Below are 20,352 nucleotides of genomic sequence, written 5' to 3' on the forward strand. Positions count from 1 at the left end.
CAAGGTGGAAAGATGAACACATAAACTAGTAAGTTACGCATCTGTTTCCCTTTCTGTTCTCAAGTCTCTTTAAGAAAGGCCTTACTTTGCTGCTGCTGTTGTTTGAGGTCTCACTCTGACCCCCAGGCTGCAGTGCAGCGCTGCCATTGTGGCTTACTGCAGCCTCCATTTCCCAGGCTCAAGTGAGCCTCCTGCCTCAGCCTCCTGAGTAGCTGGGGGTACAAGCACACACCACCAGGACCAGCTAATTTTTTAAAGAAATGTTGTAGAGACAGGGTCTCCCTATGTTGCCCAGGCTTGTCTCAAACTCCTGGCTTCAAGTGATCCTCCCACCTTGGCCTCCTAAAGTTCTGGGATTCCAGGCGTGAGCCACTGCACCTGGCCCTGTTTTTGTTGTTCGAGACAGGTTCTTGCTATATAACCCAGGCTGGTTTCAATCTCCTGGGCTCAGAGATCCTCCTGCCTCAGATTCCAGAGTAGCTGGGACTATAGGCTCAGCCGCTATGCCCAGAGTGTGGCCTTAGGGTTTTTTTAGTCTGTATTGAACTCATCCACTCATCCATTTATTCATTCACAAATCAATTTCTGAGTACTTATTCTGTGCCATGCGCTATGCCTGGCACAGAGGACACAAAGATGAATAAAGCATCTCCCCACGATGGGTGACTGAGGGAACTTGGATCCACGGGGAAGCCCAAAGAGTGGAACTAGACAATGCTATGGAAATTAAACACAAATAACGGGCACCAGCAATGTGAAGGCAGCATGATTACATTTGACGTGAAACTAGAAGGATAGAGACAAACTCATTTACCAATTATCTTTAAATTCTAGCAACTATTTTTAGTCTTTATATGTGGGAAAAGTAACATATTTCAGGATGTATTACCTAACCATGTCTGCTTTAATGGTGGTGGTTTTCCTCCTTCTGTGTCTTCTGGATCCCTGGAAATGTGGGTGCACATAAGGCTTCCTCTGCCTCCTCCCACGGCCATATGAGCTGCTGCCTCCTAGGAGAACCTGGCAGGGCTGGCAGGGCCCCAGCTCCCCAATTCAGCCCAGAAGGGGGCTGCTTGGACTCTGAGATTTCTCCCTTCACCTGCGGCTCCCTCCTGCCCCCATGACTACAGTGCGGTGAGCACTTTTTGGCACAAATTATGACCCCCTGCAAATATATCTTAGAGTGTTTTTTTTTTTAAAGGAAAAAGCAATCTGTTCATTTATTTATCATATGGTATAAGTCCTCAAGCTGAAATTCCTGGTCTCTGCCCTATGAAAAACAAAACAAAAACAAAAACACTTTTTTGTCTTTGGAGGAGAAAAGCAGTGAGGCAATAGCAATTTAATAAAGGATAGGACCCCTAGGCTAAAGCAGTGAATGGGAAAGCCAGGGATGGGAAAGCGGTGGGGGAGACCATGCTCCAGGGAGCAGAAGCGCAGGTGTGAGAAGCACAAGTTCTGGGTTCAAATCTCCTACAGGCCTCACATTAGCCACGGAACTCCTGGGGCCACTCGACTTTCCTGAAGCCCGCTGAACCTCCCTGAATCTCAACGTCCTAATCTGTAGAAGAGGGAAGGAATTTTTCACTCACAGGCTCATGTCAAGAATTAAATGAGATCATATAAACTATAAAGTTCTAACCACTTGTTAGTAATTTGGGGAGGGGAGACCTCCCAGCACCCCCAAAATCGCATCATGTGGGCTACCCAAGCATGAGGCCATGCTTCTGCCTGTGTGTTTCCAGTGGCCCCATGTCACTCCTCTGTCTCAAATACCTACAGGTTGACATCCAAATAAGAATATTAAAGTGATTCAGATTTTTTTTTCTTGAGACAATCTCACTCACTCTGTCGCCCAGGATGGAGTACAGTGGCATCATTTTGGGTCACTGCAACCACTGCCTCCCAGGTTCAAGAGATGTGCCATGTGCTGGAGCCTCAGCCTCCCAAATAGCTGGGATTACAGGTAGTACGCCACCAAGCCCGGCCAATTTTTTTTTTTTTTTTTTTTTTTTTTTTTTTTTTGAGATAGAGTCTTGCTCTGTTACCCAGGCTGGAATGCAGTGGCACGATCTCAGTTTATTGCAACCTCTGCCTCCTGGGTTTAAGTGATTCTCCTGTCTCAGCCTCCCTAGTAGCAGGGATTATAGGTGCACGTCATCACGCTTGGCTAATTTTTGTCTTTTAGTAGAGACAGGATTCTGCTGTGTTGGTCAGGCTGGTCTCGAACTCCTGACCTCAGGTGATCCACCTGCCTTGGCCTCCCAAAGTGTTGGTATTACAGGCATGAGCCACCATACCCAGGCTAATTTTTTGTATTTTTAGTAGATACAGGGTTTTGCTATTTGCCCAGGCTGGTCTTGAACTTCTGGCCTCGAATGATCTGTCCACCTCAGCTTCCCAAAATGCTGAGATTACAGGAGTACGCCACTGCGCCCAGCTGACTTAGATTTTTTATTGGGACTGACCTTCTAATTAGTTCAGATTGGATCAATATTTGTGTATCCAAAAAGCCAGGTTATCCCAAGTGTTCATGGGGTCCAGGTGTCGATCATGTGGCCATCGCCTTAGACCATGAGCACCCTGCACCCGGGGTACAGATGTGACCAGTGTGCCCTCGGCTGCCCAATGGTGACAGAGAGATGCCCTCTGTCCGCTCCTAATTTTGCACCCAGGGCTGTGTGCCAAGGCGCCCACACTCTGCAGCTCCCACGGGATCCATGGGGGCCTCTACAGGCTGTGCTCAGGGCCAGGTTGACGACGCTATCTACAGGTGGCCCCACCTTTCAGCTTCATGTGCTTTTAAGGCTTTTCTTGAAGAATGACTCAGTACTCACCCTTAATACAATTTAGAGGCTGAAATGATCCCTGTGCCTGCTCCACCTGCTCCAAACCCCAACAAAACAGAAACTAGGGTGGGATCTCACATATGGAATCTTCACTTTGTAGCTGGTGGATTTTCTAAAATGTGGAGGAAGTGGGAGGCAAGACCAGAACTGAGAAATGACTCTTGCTTTTAGTTAGAGGGAGGGTGGCTGTGGGAAGTGTATTTCAATGCCATAAAAGTACCCTGTGAGGTTGCAAATTCTAAGTAACTTGATATGCATAACCCCAGCCTCAGCTGTGTGAGCTTCTCCCTTCTCTGTTCCCCATCACTCCCCGTTTTCCTGGTCTCAGAGTATGAACCACTTTGGTGTAGACATGAGGAAAGTAAAGTGGATTTTTGAGGAAGGGGCATCAGGCGGTGTAGCCCAACAGACTGGTAAATACAGACTCAGTTTCTCCACCTCCCCTCTCACTGTAACCCACTTTCTTTTTCTTTTCTTTTTTTTTTTTTTGAGATGCAGTCTTGCTCTGTCACCCAGGCTGGAGTGCAGTGGCACTATCTTGGCTCACTGTAACCTTTGCCTCCCACGTTTAAGCGCTTCTCCTGCCTCAGCCTCCCGAGTAGCTGGGATTACAGGCGTACACCACAACACATGGCTAATTTTTGTATTTTTAGTAGAGATGGGGTTTCACCATGTTGGTCAGGCTGATCTCAAACTCCTGACCTCATAATCCACCCACTTCAGCCTCCCAAAGGGCTGGGATTACAGGCGTGAGCCACCTCGCCCAGCCACTGTGAAAAACCCTTTTTCTTAACAGTAGAGGGCTGACTTCGTCTGCCTTGCTCAGGGAAACAGTCCCACCTTCAGTTAAACTTCTCCCTGTAGACACTGTCTGAGAAGGTTGAATGCCATCTTCCCTGGGCTTGCACGCCAGGCTCCTCTCATCCACATCTTCCAGCCTCTAGCCACATGGACCCCTCTCTCTGGAAAGCATGTGTGGGGGCTGTGTGTGAACATTTTTCATGCTTGACATGAGCTGGAAGAAAAATGAGCTTCTCCATTTGATAAGTGTGGACCTGCCCACAGCACTAAATTTGGTTCTGCCGTCACCGGTGCCATGAAGCAGCAGCCTGGTTTAGAGGCTTGCCTTCAGTTTCAGATCATTTCTCCAGGCTCGTGTTACATATGAACCAGTCACAGAGGCTGGAGGGCACGGCTCCTCCAGTCCTTAGCACTAAAGACATGTCTTTTGGCTCCTGCACAACTAGCATAGCCAGTGGATCCAGATGGGGGACGCTCTGAGGTTGCAGAGGCAGGAAGGCAAGTGGGGAGGGCTTGGGCCTGGACAGAGGCGTGATCTGGCTCTCTCCCCAGCTGTGAAGTCTCTGAGCCTCAGTTTGCTTCTCTGCAAAATGAGGACAATAATCCCCACCTCGTTGGGACTGAGGATTAAATGAGGCAATGGTTTTAGAAGAATAATCCGCTGCTGCTATTATTACCAGCATCTTCGTATAGCAAAACTCATTTGGACCAATGGGGAGTGTGTTAAGTTGGTCTGAAGTAGGACAAAGGAACAATTATAGAATATTTTAAAGGAAATGTGGTTTTTATTATTTCCAAGTACATAGAGTACCGGAACTGGGTACCAGTAGGTGGAGGATTGACTTGATTTAAATAAGGAAAGCTCATTTGACATCGGCCTGTTTGACTTCTCAGCATCCAACTGTGTTAATCAAGAGGGTTTTGAGCTACGTATGCGCCCAGCTCTGTGACTGGCGAGGCAAAGTCATGTAAGCCACAGTCCTTGCCCTCTTAGGATGTGCAGCTTGTGGGCAGATGAGTCCTACACAGATGCAGGGAAACCGAGGCGCTGGGGAGCACGGCGCTGCCACAGGTAAGAGGAAATGTGCAGTCTCTGGAGCTCGAGTGCCATGGCTGGGGAAGGCTCCAGGGAGGACAGAGACTGAGGAAGGTCAGGGCGATTGAAATAGGGGGTGGGGCAGGGAGAGAGGGGCAAGGCTGCCATGGATGAGCAAGGGGCAGAAAGAGCATGATGATGAAGGAGCCATGGGGCAGGCTGGCGGGAAGCAGGAGGTGGGACTCGGCAGGGAGGTGAGCCGAGGCGTGGGGACCCGGGCTGGCGGCTCAAGGCCAGCTTGGCTTAGCAGGCGATGCTCATGGCAGGACCACACTTGGAGAGGGCCAGGGCAGGTGACAGGGCTGCTCTGGGAAGAATTTGGCAAAGGCATGCAAAACGGATTGGATATGAATTTTGTAACTGAAACAGGGAACAGCTCATTACTGTTTCCATAAGGATCCGAGGGTGAGGTGATAAGGCTAAACTCATTTTATTATGGTGAGAATGTGACTGGAAAGAGAGAGGGCAAACTGAGGCAATGCCTGGAAGAAACTGACGGGTCTGTTCCAGGAGGCAGAGAGAGGAGAAGAGCTTAAGGCTCCATGATTTGCCATACTGGGGACTAAAAGATGGCAGATTCCAGTGACCAAAGTGGAGCGGACCAGTCAGTTAATGGGGGGCAGCATTTTACTAAAACACAAGGCTATGAGGCCACTGGACACCCAGGACTGGCACCCAAACCTGGCCACGCTGGAGAAAAGATGGGCCATTGTCAGGGTGGGGTTACACACATGCCCTGACCTCCCACCATCCACACTCCAGAGAAACCTCCATTCACAGGGTAAAGGCAAACTGACTTCAGCCCCACCCTGGTTCAGTTCAAATTCCAGGTGCAAGCAGTTCAATTAACAAGCCTTCACCGTGCCTTTGCCACCAAACAGTCATCAGAATATTATACCATCCAAGTCAACGCCTGGCTTTAATTTAATCACTCTCGCCTTAATCAATTCCTGTCACACGCTAAACACTGCAAGCGGCCGGGAGAGGCTGCTCCTAGGCATAATTAGAATATGAGATTCTGTACCAGGTCCCTGTCTGATTAGGAAGAAACTGAAAACTCCGGAAAAAACGGAAAAGCTCCCAGGAAATTCCATCCAAGGGTCATGACTTGAGCCAAGAAGGAAGTCCCAGCCCTTTCCCGGAGAAGTCAGCACTGGCAGGGGCTGGAAATCACTTGAGGTCATGCTCAAGGCATTCCCACCCACTGTCTTGCACCCTGGTTTGTGTCTCCTTCCTTCTAAAGAAGGGGACAGACAAGACCAGTGCAGGCTGCACTGTGGCCACCCATGCATCCTTCCTGGGCACGGACCCTGCTGGCTGAGCCCTCACCCCAGGAACCAGCTGCACCGTCTGACTGGCGCTAAGGGAGCCAGGTGGCAGCAGCTATACTATTTCAGATCAGGCTAAAGTCAGCCCATGAAAGACCTCAGATCAGCACCTGACCTCGGCTCCCGGGATGCATCCGCCATCCCTGCAGCAATTCTGAGAAGCTCAAAGGAATTCTCTTGTTTTATTTCAGTTCTATAACTATGTGAACAGAGGACAGACCACAATATCATCCATTCTGAGGGGAAAGACAGCATAATCTCCATTTCACAGATGGAAATATGTAGGCACGGGAAATCTTAATCTTGACCGAAAATCTCCTAGGTGAAAAATGGGAAGTCTGCAATTAAATTCAGGGCTTGGCAACCCTAAGCAGCCAGAGATAACAGGGGCACACAAAATGAGGGAGTGGCTCGCTTCTGGAATTCAGTCTTGCTGGCAACAAATGATAAGATCTTTTTTAAGGTCTTTTTTTTTTTTTTTTTTCTTTAACTCGGCCCAGATTGTCAACTTATAGCATGAATCCTACTGATTAAAAGTTTTTTCTTGCATTTCTCATCAGCCATCACACATCGGTTCATGATTATTTATAGCACTTTAGTGACATTGAAAGGGATTTATTTCAATTTATTCAGTCTTTATTAACACTCCACAGGGAACAGAGTGCAGCCTCCGCTGGCCTTTTCCCAGGCACAGCTGAGATGCTAAGAAGGGAGGAACTTCAGCACTAAAGGAAGAACTGAACCCGGTGGAGAGAAGCCCAGGAGGCAAGTTATCCCTGTAGGATTATCTGGGAAAAATATTAAATAGGTTTTAAGAAGGTTCAGGTGAGTTTATGAATGATCACTCCATTATTCAAGCGGATTTAGGGATGTTCTATAAAATCCTCCATTTCTAAGCTGGCCTCATGGAGAGCAGCAGCAGAGGGAGGCAGAGGCTGAGCTGCTGCACTGGGGATTGGGGCCAGCGTGGAATTTCCCCTGCTCACAGGGAAAAGACAAGACAGAAAACGGATGATGGGAGGGCTGGCGACTCTTCCAAACGGCTATTCCTCATGTTTCCTGGCAGTGAGCAGCTATGAAAGGGACAGCTTCATATGCATCTACAGTATGATTTTGCTCTGCCCCAATGTAACAGGAGGTTATAGACAAGTTGTATTTGCATATATAACCTTTACTTGGCTTATTAACATACGCTGACTTAAATTCTGATGCACTGTCAAAGCAGAAAGCTGCTCAGGTTTTCAGCAAGCCCAGTATAAAAAAATCCAGGCATGCAACAAATAAGTAGTGAATATTCCCCTTTAGATACATGTAAATATAAACAGAATTAAAAAAAAAATTTAGAGACAGGGTCTTGCTGTGTTACCCAGGCTGGAGTGCTGTGGCACAATCATAGCTCACTGTAGCCTTGAACTCCTGGGCTCAAGCAATCCTCCTGCTTCAGCCTCCCAAGTAGCTAGGGCTACAGATGCATGCCGTCACACCCCACTGATTTTCACAGTTTTCTTTTGCAGAGACAGGGTCTTGCTTTGTTCTGGCCAGGCTAGTCTCAAACTCCTGGCTTCAAGTGATCCTCCCGCCTCAGCCTCCTGAAGTGCTAAGATTACAAGTGTGTGCCACTGAGCCTGGCCTCATTTTTATACACATAACTAAAGAGATTCATTAGGTTGTAACCTTCCCTTAGGCATTTAAGCATTTGGCTTTAGATTATCAATTACCTAAGAAGTCTCTTTTTGAGGGATAGGCCATTGGAGGGGGATGAGATAAGACAATAGTTTGGTGCCACTGTCCAATTAAGAACAATGGGAAAGAGGCACTCCTGAAATGGCCTGCAAATCAATGGCAGAACTGGGTCCGATCCAGGACAACCCTGGTGACACATGGTTTAGAATACTGGCTCCAATTCAGGAGAAAGAGCTGTCCTTTACGCTGGGGGAGGAGCACCGTCCCATGGTTCCATGAGTGAGTCCTTCCCAGCACTTCGTTCCTGGCATTCTGTGCCATCTGTAGATCATATGACAAGCAATTGTGGATCCAGGGGTCTTCTAATATCCTTGCTATTCCCGGGAGGAGGATGCAAGGATGAAAGCGCATCCCTGGACTTTTTGTAGTAAAATTGCAGACTTAGATCCCAAGACAACATCACCAGCCTTCCCAGTAAAATTGAAAACTGGGCCATAGGCTAGAAGGAAAACCAGCAGCTGAGACCAGAGATAATTATGTCCCTCTTCTCTTTGATGCCTGGATTTAGCAGTAGGGTGGACAGGGCCAAAGGAGAGGAATGAATGAAACATTATTATCAATGGCTTCGGATTTAATTCTCATTTGCTGACTTAAAACTGTTTTTAGTTGTTGGACATCGATCTGAGGCTCTTTCCTCGGGGGAGTTAATATAGCAAAGGGAATTTAAACTTATTTTCAGTCTGATGGAGAGGATTTTGTAATGCCCTCTTAAGTTGGGATTCTATGTGAATGACTTCAAAGTGCTGTGCTAGTCCTGGCAGACAGGCAGAAGATGGGTGGGGAGAACGCCCACCTTTTACTTATTTAACAGTCTCCCCAGTAGGTGTTCTCCTGATATCCTATAAGAATAAGACAGGAAGGTCTGTAAATATGCAAGGCTGGGGGCCACACAGCCTGATGTCTGCAGTCAGGACTGTCTCCTATCACAGGCAAGCACTTACTAAAGGTCCTCTGTGCCCATTCAAAACCTTCCAGGTCCACCATACTTGCTATAATAATCACATACCCTAAATAAGTGGCAAGCTGGTTGGGTGAGGTGGCTCACGCCTGTAACCCTAGCACTTTGGGAGGCTGAGGTGGGTGATCATCTGGGTCAGAAGTTCAAGACCAGCCTGCCCAACGTGGTGAAACCTCATCTCTACAAAAATACAAAACTTAGCTGGGCATTATGGTGGGTGCCTGTAGTCCCAGCTACTGAGGAGGCTGAGGCAGGAGAATTGCTTGAACCCAGGAGACGGAGGTCACAGTGAGTTGCGATCGTACGATTGTACTCCAGCCTGGGTGACAGAGTGAGACTCCATCTCAAAAAAATAAAAATAAAAAAATAAGGTGCAAGCTTATGGAGTAGAGGTGCAGAGGGAAAGATAAACTCTTCAAATCATTCACTGATTTTAAGAAAATTAAGATGAATGTTTTGGAAAGACTTCATAAAGGTGAGTACTATTTCCTACCAAATGGGATGATAAAGACCCTGAAAAAAAAAGTAAACTGCCTGAGGGATTCTGCATCCAGATGACTCCACAATATAAACCCCAAATCCAAACTGAAATCGTAAGACCCAGACAGTGCATTATTAATGCGACATAGGCAAAGGAGACAAGGACTTTCAACCGGGTGATCCAGACAGCAGGAAGAGCCCAAGCCCTGTGTCAAAAGGCGGGTGAGCGAATATTCACATTTATATAGCTTCAGTTAAAGTAAAATCTTGAAAATGTATGTGTATTATTTAAATGATTTTCTGATGTAATGACTTTTAAAAACTGACATACTGTTACTCGGTCTTGATTTAAGGGATAAGAAGGCTCCTTAGGTCTAATTTATTAATTCATAAATGACTATGCTTATTGGATACATGGAATTCCTAAGATTCAGTACACCACAAGTTTGCTTTATTTAACCTTTTTCTACTCTATTCTCAACTGACCACCCTGAAGCCTGTTTGCAAGTTTACCAACATCAGCACCCTGTTGAATTACTTCGTTTGTAAAATCTCTTCTTCACCTCCTTCGCCCTCCCTGACTGCCATTACTTTCTCGGTCAGCCCTCACTTTTTGTTCAATGAGTAAACTGGAAAGATCTCTGAACCCGATGCACTAAGCCAAGTCACCCTTCCTAGGATGGCTGGAGAAAGGGCAGGTCAGTTTGGGCTGGTGGAGAGAATGCAGTCTATTCCTGGCATGGAGTGGATTTCAGGAAGGAAGAAGCAAGGACGGCAGATGACGAATCTCTGCTTGCCTGTGGCAAGAGTTCTGTGTGTACATTTAAACATGGGTGTGTGCAATTTTCAGAGGATCCACTTCTGCCCAAAGATTGGTTGTAGGGCAGCTGGGCAGTTACCCACTTTTCTTATCTTTATCCTTGCTCAGTGTAACAATTTGTCTGTTCAACTAATTCTATCACCAGGGTCTTGGTAGACACCTCTGCTCATTTAGCCAATCCCAAGCACTCATCCACAGGACACTGCCGATATGTCATTTACTGAGCAGTTACTATGTGCTTGGCCCTGATAAGTATCGGGTTAGCTTGTTTAAACTCCATGGCAACCTGTGAGACAGGTACCATCATACCCCAAGTTATGGATGATAAAAAAACCTCTCCAAGCAGCTAAACATGGCTTAGGTCTCACAGTGAGCAGGGAGCTGGGACTTGTGCCCAGGAGGCCTGATGGGAGCCTACCTTCTTAACCATGAGGCCAGACTGCCTCCACATGCAGGGTGCTGCCCTGCACTGGGGACCGGAGGGGGAACAGTGTCTGCCCCTGAGCTGTTCCCAAACCTTCCTTGAATGGCCTTTGCACAAAATGCATTTCTTGGGGACTCACTGACCTGGTGTTTGGATTTCTATTGGGTCCCTGCTTGGGCTCAGCATGAAGCTTGATGAAATATGAACAAAGCAAAGAAAATTAAGAGAATATACCTGGAAGTTATTCGAGTTTGCATTTTGCTGAAGCCCATTCTATCTGCATGCCTACAGAAAATTTCCTAACTGGGGAACCCTGAAAGCTCAAAACCTGTTCTGGGGGGTGACCAGCCTCAAACTCCTCACACGCAGCTGGGAGCTATCTGGACAGGCAGGGAACCTGGCAGAGGTGGCAGGAGCATGGCACCTAGGGAGAGGAATTCTCAGAGAGCAAGCCCTTTGGCAAGGCAACAGGAGCAAGACAGAGGATTCTCAGGTAGCCCCAAGGCACCGCAGCATAATGGAATATTTACTGCAAAGCCTCCCAGGCCCATCCTTGCAAAGGGATTCTTACATGAGGATTTACCTATGTCCACCCAACTCAACCCACACCCACAGTCTCAAAGCTGGGCCTCCTCAGTGGGCGCCGACACTTTCACCTCTCCGAGGCACAGAACCTAAGATGGGGATCTGATGTCCCTAAAAATTCAGAGACTTGACCTTGGCCGCACTGATTCTACATCTTGATCCCCCATTCTTGATTTCCAGCCTTCCCTGGGTCAATCAAACCAGCCACCCCTTCATATGGCAGAGCAGTCCAGAAATCCTGGATTAGGGGGAAGAGGTTTAAGGACCTTGGGAAGAGATATTTTCTCTTTGTTTTATAAACAGAGCACCAAGGTGGAGTGGAAGGCCTTGCTCTCCATGGCAGGGCCACATCAGAAATTGAGTTTTAACTCCACATCTCTCTAACCTTGTTCTGGGCCATGCTGCAATTACAGATTCTTGTAAAAGTTCATTTGTGAGACAGTGGTTTAGGAATAAATATTCTACTGGGTCAATTTTTTTTTTTTAAGAGATGGGGTTTCACCATGTTGGCCAGGCTGGTCTCGAACTCCTGACCTCAGGTGATCCACCCACTTTGGCCTCCCAAAGTGCTGGGATTACAGGTGTGAGCCACTATGCCCAGTCTCTACTGGGTCAATGTTATAGATCATATTTGGCTTCCCAGATTAGTCCACAATGGCCAAGTAAACCCACATGCAGCTGAGAGGGGAGGGAGCTAGTGTCAGGCACCCAGCTCCACCACCTACTGGTTCTGTGACCTTTAGCAAGTTACTATCCCTCTCTGTGCTTCAGTTTCTCCAGCACGGAGATAGTAACAGCACCTGGTACATAGGAGCATTGTTGTGAGAATTAAATGAGATCATCTGAGACAAGTGCTTAGAACAGAGCCTCCTAGAAGACACTCAATGAATGTAATTAAGATAGCAGTGCCAGTGTCAACCCCAGCAGTGGTGACATTTGGGGCTGGATCATATTTTGATGTTGGAGGCTGTCCTGTGCTTTGTAGGATGTTTAGCAGCAGCCCTGGCCTCTACTAGTGAGATGTCTGTGGCACCCTCCCTGAGTTGTGAAAATGAAAACATCTCTCTAGACATCTCAGTGACCCGCAGCTGAGAACCATGGTTTTATAGGAAAACAGCGGAGAGTCCACGAGGGCTCCTCTCCCTGCTGCAGCCCAGCTGGTGAGGCTGGGGTCTTCTCTACCCATCACCTGCTGAGGTGACCCCCAAAGGTCACTAACCTTCCACCGGCTCCAAGTCGTTAGTGGAAGCACCGAATTCCTGGGCATGGCAAGTTAGGAGTGGCCAGGGGGAAGTTTCCTGGAGTGTGGAGGAGCTTCGGGGGTCTCTGAACACAGCGGTGAGGAAAGTGGTGGAGGACGGAGCACAATCAAATGCCATTTCTCACCTGCTTCCCACTGACCTACTGCACCAGGTGCCAAAAGATGCCAGCGCAGGGTCTTCCTTTCCTAGGGTAGAGGGTGGCCTCTCTCCTCTCCTGTCATCTTCACCTCTGGCCAATAAGAAGGAGGTGGGCCATGGGGACCAGGCTGAGGGAGTGCTGCTGTGGGGAGGGGAGGGCGGAGGCTGTGGGGAGGCACTCTATGAGCACAGGCAGCTGTCTGAGCATCACTGGGACACAGGGCTGGGAGAGACTGAACTGGGTTTGTCCCCAAACCCTTCCTGCTGCCTTGATCATGAATAAAGCCCTCCATTCTGTTTTCTCTTCACCTATATTTCCCCATTTATCCTTCATGGATGAAATCCATTTGGTATAGACCAAATTCTCCTTGTATGTCTAGCCCTGTATTAGGACCATATGGGTGTTTTTGTTTTTGAGTGATTCTTTTTCAAGGAGAGAGTAAGGAAGATGCTAAATGAATACATCAGTAGAAGGCAAGGTCCAGTTGGAAAATTATCGCATGTCCAGTTGGAAAAATAACACATGTTCCCACACATAGCCACAGAGCCACCCAAACCACACATAAATGCTGAGGGAAGGTGGAATAAAACACAGTTGCTTAAAATCTTCAACAAATGGACTGCATCAATAGATGTTAAAAAGGCAGAAGGAAAACCACAATCTAATCACATCTCTAGGCTGGCATTGACCTCCACGGGTCAAAGGGCACATTTAATAGAAAGGCCTCTTTTTCCAACCGGAATAGATCTGACCTTTCCTCAACCAAACCGATTCTAAGTTTTCTGGCAATTTATGGGCAGTATCCATTTCTTTCGTTCCTGTCAGAGGAGCAGTGCCTGATACTAGAAACCACTTAAAAGCCACGCCCTTCCAGGTCTGCGAGGGTAGGAACAGTCATGGACTGTCACTCATCCAAAAACCAAAAAGCCCCTTCCCCACATCCTCCAAAGGCAAACGCAAGAGCCAAGCCAGGTTATTCCTATTAAACGTCTGTTAGGGCGGCAAACTTGGCCAAGGAATGGATCAACTTCAAGGGTCACTCCCAACCGGAGAAGCGGGGGGGTGGGGGGGTGGGGGGGCGGGGCGTGTTGGGGGAGGAGACACACTTATCTGTTTATCCATTAATTTATTTATGTAGATGGAGAATTTGGAGATGGGAAATAAACAATTCTTATACAGTAAATATAAGCAGTCATCACAAAACACAAAATGACACCCCAGAATCAACTGCTGTAGGAAAGACATTTCCCTGTGTGCTGTAGACAGGTCAGTTAAGGGGGCGGGGGCATCAGATAGAACTGGTCCTGTTGAGCTTGCAGCTCAGAGGCGTGAGCTGGGCAGTCGCTTTCCCAGGCTCCATCATCCCTTCCAACCCAGACCATTCTGAGAGGGAGGCTTGGGGTTACAGGTGTGTGAGCACCAGAGGGTGAGGGGAGTCGCTTGGAATGTAAGAGCTCCCGCCTGCTGGGGATGGGGAGGAGTCGTCGATGGCCCCGGGATCCCTGCCCAGACATTTCCAGAGGCGCGGCGGCTGGTTCAGCGCCCCACCGTCATCCGCGCAAACGCTGCATCCCTTGAGGTCCTGGGGCGAAGCCATTTCCTCAAAGCGCGCGAAGAGCCAGGATGGAGTTTCCCAATTGTCACACGAAGGACCGTCCCCTCGAGGTTCCTCCATTAACAGATCCCCCGTCTTGACCACCGCAGTGGCCCCACTAAAGCGCCAACACATTTCAAAATGGAGCGAAATCGCAGAAGCGAGGACTGCGCTTTGTTCCCAGCACTGGGCTAAACACGCTCACCCTCACCGGGCTCCCTTTCCTCCAACGACAGGAGGTGATGCCTCTGCTCGAGAGAGGGCAACAGGCAGCTGTGACTGCGGGCTCCCTTTTTCCAGGGCAGCCCCAAAACCCTCGCTCCATCTGGAAAGAGAATCCCGCGCCCAGCTCTGTCTGGGGGCAAGAGAGGAGAGGAGATGCTTGAATCCATCCCTAGCCGCTCTGCAACTCCTCGCGGCGGGCCCAGCCACGCGGGAAGCCTCGCAGCAACCTGGCTCCAGCCCTCGACGCCACAGTCGAGGAGGGTCGGCTTGGTCCTGGGCGGGCTCTAGTTCCCCCAAGCCAAGGCATTCCTCAGAAATGCAGATCAACCTGGGCGGCCAGCGTGGAGGATTCAGCCCCTAGATGCTCATTCGTTTCAGAAGTGCGCCCCCCGCACCAGTTTTCAGTGACATAATTAGCCCGAAAACCGCACGTACCAGGTTCATCACAGGAGGGCGAGGCTCAGATTTGTTGTTGGCCAGGAGTTCCCCCTGCAGCCCCAGACTCGGTTTTGGGGGTGCGGTGAACTTGGACTCGGGTAAAAATCCCGCATTTCAGATAGAGAATATTAATCAGTACGGCCATAATATTAATAAAAATACACCCTGGGCCACCTATCTGCGTGTCTGTGGCCGCCAGGGGCCAATTAGAAAGAGCCACAGGCGCAGGGATTGGGGGCTTCCTCCTGTGTCCTCCAGGAGGCTGACTGGGCGCAGCCGCACCTACCCCAGGGTCCCCAATCTCCTTGGGGAAGGGGTGGGGCCAGCCCCAAGGTTCCCTCTTCGGACGCCTGTGGTTCCCATGGCAATGCCCCATCCGCGCCCCCTCAAGTGGGCTCAGAAAGATGGGTGTGGCCGCAGCATCAGTCACCTTACGTCCCCCTCCTCACATTCTCCCGCCAGGCGAAGCAACAGGCCGTAAAGCTGGAGGGGCCCCACGGGGGCTCCCCACCCATCCCCGGATGGGTAGCCAGCATCCCTCGCTGGGCAACCTGATGTGGCGTGGTCCTCAGGACACTCGGGGTATGGGGAGGGGCGGGATCCCACTACCACAGCCTGCAGCGAGCGCAGAGACTCGAATCCCACCCCTTCAGAAGCTTCCTGGCGCCGACAGACTCCGAGACGAGGCAGCGCGCGGTCACGCCCGTTCCAGGCGTGCCGGGGGCCGGGGATTGACTCAGGTTCATCTACCCCAGCAAGCCTGGAGATCCAACAATGGGCTTGGAAATGAGGAGCGAAAAAAGGAAAGAGAGGTGCGTGGGGGTAGAAGGGAGGTTGGCTAAACACCCTCAGAATAAAAGCCAGAAACCAGGGCTGAGAGCGCAGATCACGTAACCTCTACAGACAAAGCAAAGAGCCCCCGAAGGAGGTGCTGGGTGAACGCTCCCAGTGCTCATGCCCGCAGCAGCAAAACGCCAAGATTTTAGCGCCGATTGTCCCCCTTCGTTTAATGCCAGGCCCCGCCCTGTCCTCCGAAGCCTGGCCACCCGGTTTGGCATGGCACCAAAGACGTGACACGCCGAAAAAAGATGGCACCTCGCGTTCCGAGGGGAAAAAAACGGGGGTGGGGGCGGGAGTGGGAGGAGGCACAGACTATCCTCCCCCTTCCTCGCCCACCAGGGTCCACACCCACTGCCGCAGTGAGGGGAGAGCCCTGCGCGCCAGCCCTGCGCCTCCGGCAGGGAGCGCACACGCCGGGAGCCCGGCGTGTTGAGCGCTGAGAAAGAAACCCGCCCCGAGATGCACCTGCAGCCCCTGCGCCCGTCAGTGCAAGGCTACAGCTGTGGCTGCCTGCGAGCGGGGATCGGCGGCCGCCGAGTCCATCCGTGTCGCCAGGCCAGGTGACCCCTGCCTTTGCGAGCGTGCACACTGGAAGCCGCGCACTCTCAGGAACGTCGCTGCTCGCGTCTCTCTGCCAGGCGTGCGCAGGGGGAAGGGCAGCTAAAGTGACAGAGCCTGGACCCCTCCCCATCTCCTCGATTCCTCCCAGCCCCCAAATGTCCCCTACGGGTTTCTGAAGGAGGAAATGGGGAGGGGGCCGGCCACCATCTAAAAGCAGGGGCAGTGAAGGCCCTGTCGGAACCACTGCTCGGGAGGGACAGGGAGGGGCATGCAGGGAATCATCTTTTCTAGAACCCGATCCGCATCTTCTTTACGGCTGACGGCGAAAAGCGGCAGGGACAGCGGATTTTGGGTTCGGTTTGGGGGGTCGTTATTGGACCCCCTACACACACACACGCCCATTGCGGCAAGAGGCTGCGATCGAGAGTGAAGAGTAGCCCCCTCCTCCAAGTCAACGCCGCCGCGCCCCACCCTGCGAGCACAGCCTCCACCTGGGGTCGGCGCGAAGCGGGAGGTGCAGACCCTCCAGCACACACACTCCCGCGAGCGTGCATCCCTTGCTCACGTCCCTTTCCAGGCCGCCCTGGCCCCAGGCCCCGAGCAGCAGGAGTAGGGAGGGGCCCTGCGGCAGCCCCGACCGATGCCCGGCGCACGAAGCCCCCGTCTGCAGCGGGGGAGGGCGAGGGGCGGCGACGCGGGGGTGCGCAGGGGCGGACGGCGAGGCAGATTTCGGAGCCTCGGCGCTTACCTGATAGTCCACAGAGGCGAGGACGGGAGAGGACGGCGGAGGAGGAGAAGGTGGCTGTGGTGGCGGCGGCAGAAGGTGGGCGGTGGCAGCGGCGCTGCTGCTGGTGCCGGAGCTGGTGGGTGGCGGTGACTGCGAGGGCGCGCGCCGGTGAGAGGGCGCGTTCCCGAGGCCGGCGGGCGGCGCAGGCGCGAGCAGCGGGAGCACGAGCCTCCCCAGAGGAGGGGGCGGCCAGCGTCCGCAGGCGCCTTCTCCTCCGGCCACCAGTAGGCGCGCGCGAGCGCCCCACAGCTCGGCCGTCCCGCGCCTCCCGGCTCTCTCCTCTCGGCGCTGCCCTTTCCCGATCCTCCTCCCCGCACGCCTCAGGCCGCGGCGCTGACCGCAGCGCGCACGCGTGTTCCGTGGCGCACGCGCACTCTCCGCCTCCTGTTGCTGTCGCCTTTGTCTTGTCGGAGGGGTCCCCTTCTTCAAGCCCTGAGGGGTCGGGGCAAGGCCAGTGGCTCCGCCCGTGGGTCTGCTGCCCCTTTCCTTTCAGTCAGCCTGGGGCGGTGTCCTCTTCTGGAGAGGTCCTGAGCGGGCTTCCACGTGGCCGGCCCCCCCGTCCGTCGACCCCGACCCTCGGGACCCGAAACCTCTCCCTGGCTGAGGTCGCTTTCCCCCGGGCTGCTTTCTTTCTCCTTGCTCTTTTCCCACCTTTTTTGTTACTGACCGAGGTGAAATTTCCTTAACAAATCCACTTAAAGCAAGCTAATTCAGTTACAGTGCAGTAGAACTGTACTTTTTTAAAAAAGCATTTGAACCTGTGATGTATCTAACCGTGACGCTAGAAACAAAAAATCATAAATTAGACGAAATTCAAATAGTGCCTAGCACATCGCAGAGCATTTGCACACTCACAGTTACTTGTATCACGTCTTTTGAAACACCTTCACACTGTAAGGAGAGCTTGAAGTCTGAATGTTTAGGGGCCACCTAGAGATTGTCCCCTGGAATATGCACCTCAGCCTGAAACCGAGGCAGTCCTCATTCTGCTCGTCACTCAGGACCCAGGCTTTGGCCTTAGCTTGCAGTTTTCATTTCTCCAACATCAAATTTAAGCCCTGGCAGCGGGTGGATTCTATGTATGGGGGTTTAGGGCAGCCATCTCCTCCTAGGGAGATGGGAGGTTGTCTTGAAGCTCCAATTTACATAGCTCTTACATGCTTTTTTAAAAACCAACATATGTTATCGATTAATAGAAAAAGCAAGTAAAATGCGTTATTCATACTGAGTTTCTGGAACTGACCTTTTTTTTTTTCATCCATATAAACTTTATTTTTAAACAGAGGGGTATATACCCAAAAAAGTAGGACAGAACCATCGTGAGAGCTTGCTCAAAGTGATCTGCCCTTGGCTTCTGACTTCAGAATGTCTCATGAGCCAAAGGCTTGGGGATGGAGCCGCCCCTTGATGGTGTACACCTTAGAAAGGTCGATGGAATTGACCTTTTCTTGGGAAAAGGTCTTTCTCAGGCTGGAGTGCAGTGGTACAATCATAGCTCACTGCAAGCTTGAACTCCTGGGCTCAAGCAATCTTAAATACTATATTATTATACTATTATTATACTCTTATAAATACTAGTTATTTATTTCATTATCATCTTTGTAATCAATGCTTTTGCTACACATTATTTTATTTCTGTATGTAAAATAAACTGTAGCAGTCAGCACTCCTCTACATTCAAATTTCACATTATTCCCCCTCTAAGATAACAGTATAATTGAGAACTGACAGGGACCTAATGACACTGTGGTCCCCACACACTGAATGGTCACATTTGCCTAAAATGAAATAACGAATGCTAGAAACAATTTTAAGCAGACCTGTCATTTTAACTCTATGTGATGCAGAGTTGAATGTTCATTCTAGGTAATTTAGTCACTGTAGGTAACTAATGGCTCACACTAATTCAGGCCAAGAAAATGCATTCCCTCTCTTTCTTCCTGTCCCTTCCTCTTGCTGAAATAGAAATCTCACGGTTGCATATGTTACACAAACAAGCCCAGTTATGTAGGACCACAGAAGGCAGAATAGCAGAGGGGAAAGAAAACTGGATTGAGTGCCAGGAGAGTTGGGTCCTAATCATAGCCACCTTGTATGACCACAGACAAATTCATTCATTATCTTCTCTGGGCTTTTAGTTTCTTTATTTGATGGTGTTCCATATGGGGTTAATACTGAGGTCCATGTATCTGTAGAATTGGAGGTTCTGCCACTAAATCTAAATCTATCAACAAAACAAGCTAAACTGTTATAATAAATAGGCCCCAAAACATAATGGTTCAAACCAACTCCCCCAGCAGTCTTGGGTGAGTGTTCCAGGTTGGTAGCCAGCCTTCTCCGTGGAAGTTTTGGGACTCAGGCTCCTTCCATCTGTGGCTGCATCAGCCCTTAGGGACTTGTTGCATACACCAGCAAGAAGCTGGGAAGGACGTGGGACTGAGTACGGAGGGTGCTTGATCAAAGTGGCCGGAACATGAGATTGGATAAGGGAGACTTGATATGGGAGCATTCTATCCCATAATACACAATTTAACATCCTGACAAAGATTCTCAGAGATTCTGTGAACTCTTAGAAGCTCTTAGAAGCATGAAAACAATAAAGGCCTGTACTAAGTGGGATAGAAAAGCCATTTCCCTGGTGGACAGTAGAGGAAGGTGTCACGAGGTCAAGGGCAGTAGCCTGCTGGAGTAGACACACTGCAGAACGTCCAGAAAACCCACCCAATGATCATGCGCCGTAGGGAGGCGCAGAGGTCAACCGTTCTGAGGACATCAGAATGTCCTGATGAGAGGGATGCCAGCATCAATAAAAAATACAGGCTGGGTAGGGTGGCTCACACCTGTAATCTCAACACTTTGGGAGGCCAAGGTGGGAGGATCACTTGAGTCCAGGAGTTTGAGACTAACCTGGGCAATGTGGCAAAACCCCGTCTCTACAAAAAATACAAAAATTAACCAGGCTTGGTGCCGCATACCTGTAGTCCCAGCTACTCAGGAGGCTGAGGTGGGATGATTGCTTGGGCCTGGGAGTCCGAGGCTGCAATGAGCCAAGATCACACCTACTGCATTCCAGCCTGGAAGAAAGAGCAAGACCCTGTCTCATAAATAAATAAATAAATAAATAAATAAAGTAAATAAGAAAGTAAGTAAATAAATAAAAGAAATTCAGACTTAGCTGTCCTCTGTAGGCCAATACTGGATGGGAGAAGTTCTTATAGAATTAGGCCTACTGATAGCAGAGAGAATGACAGAACCCAAAACAACAGAGGTGGTTTGGCCCTTAACTCTCTGTGTAGTTATGGGGGTAATTTTTCCTGGTCGCAACCTTGTGCTTATCTCTAGGGGATCCTGGAGCCATAGTGCTGACCCTTGATCCATCCAGAATGGAATCTGCAAACCAGTTATTAGTGTAGTTCTGTACT

The 20,352-nt window shown here is 50.1% G+C and overlaps 1 protein-coding gene across 11 annotated transcripts in view; it reads right to left on the bottom strand.

The window, feature by feature from the left end:
* The window catches only part of MAPT (microtubule associated protein tau), a 128,443-nt gene extending 111,213 nt beyond the window's left edge, over window positions 1-17,230 (bottom strand). For 10 of the 11 annotated variants that reach the window (XM_032265996.1, XM_032265995.1, XM_032265989.1 and 7 more), the window contains exon 1: window positions 16,892-17,230. The gene's annotated coding sequence lies outside the window, so the exon portion shown is untranslated. Of the gene's footprint in view, window positions 1-14,739; window positions 14,817-16,891 lie in introns of those variants that run through there. The other variant, XM_032265986.1, reaches the window with a different exon arrangement.
* Window positions 17,231-20,352: the final 3,122 nt, after the last annotated feature.

The sequence above is a fragment of the Sapajus apella genome, unplaced genomic scaffold (assembly GCF_009761245.1).
Source record: "Sapajus apella isolate SASKATOON/1434 unplaced genomic scaffold, GSC_monkey_1.0 scaffold153, whole genome shotgun sequence".
In the NCBI taxonomy this organism is placed as follows: domain Eukaryota; kingdom Metazoa; phylum Chordata; class Mammalia; order Primates; family Cebidae; genus Sapajus; species Sapajus apella.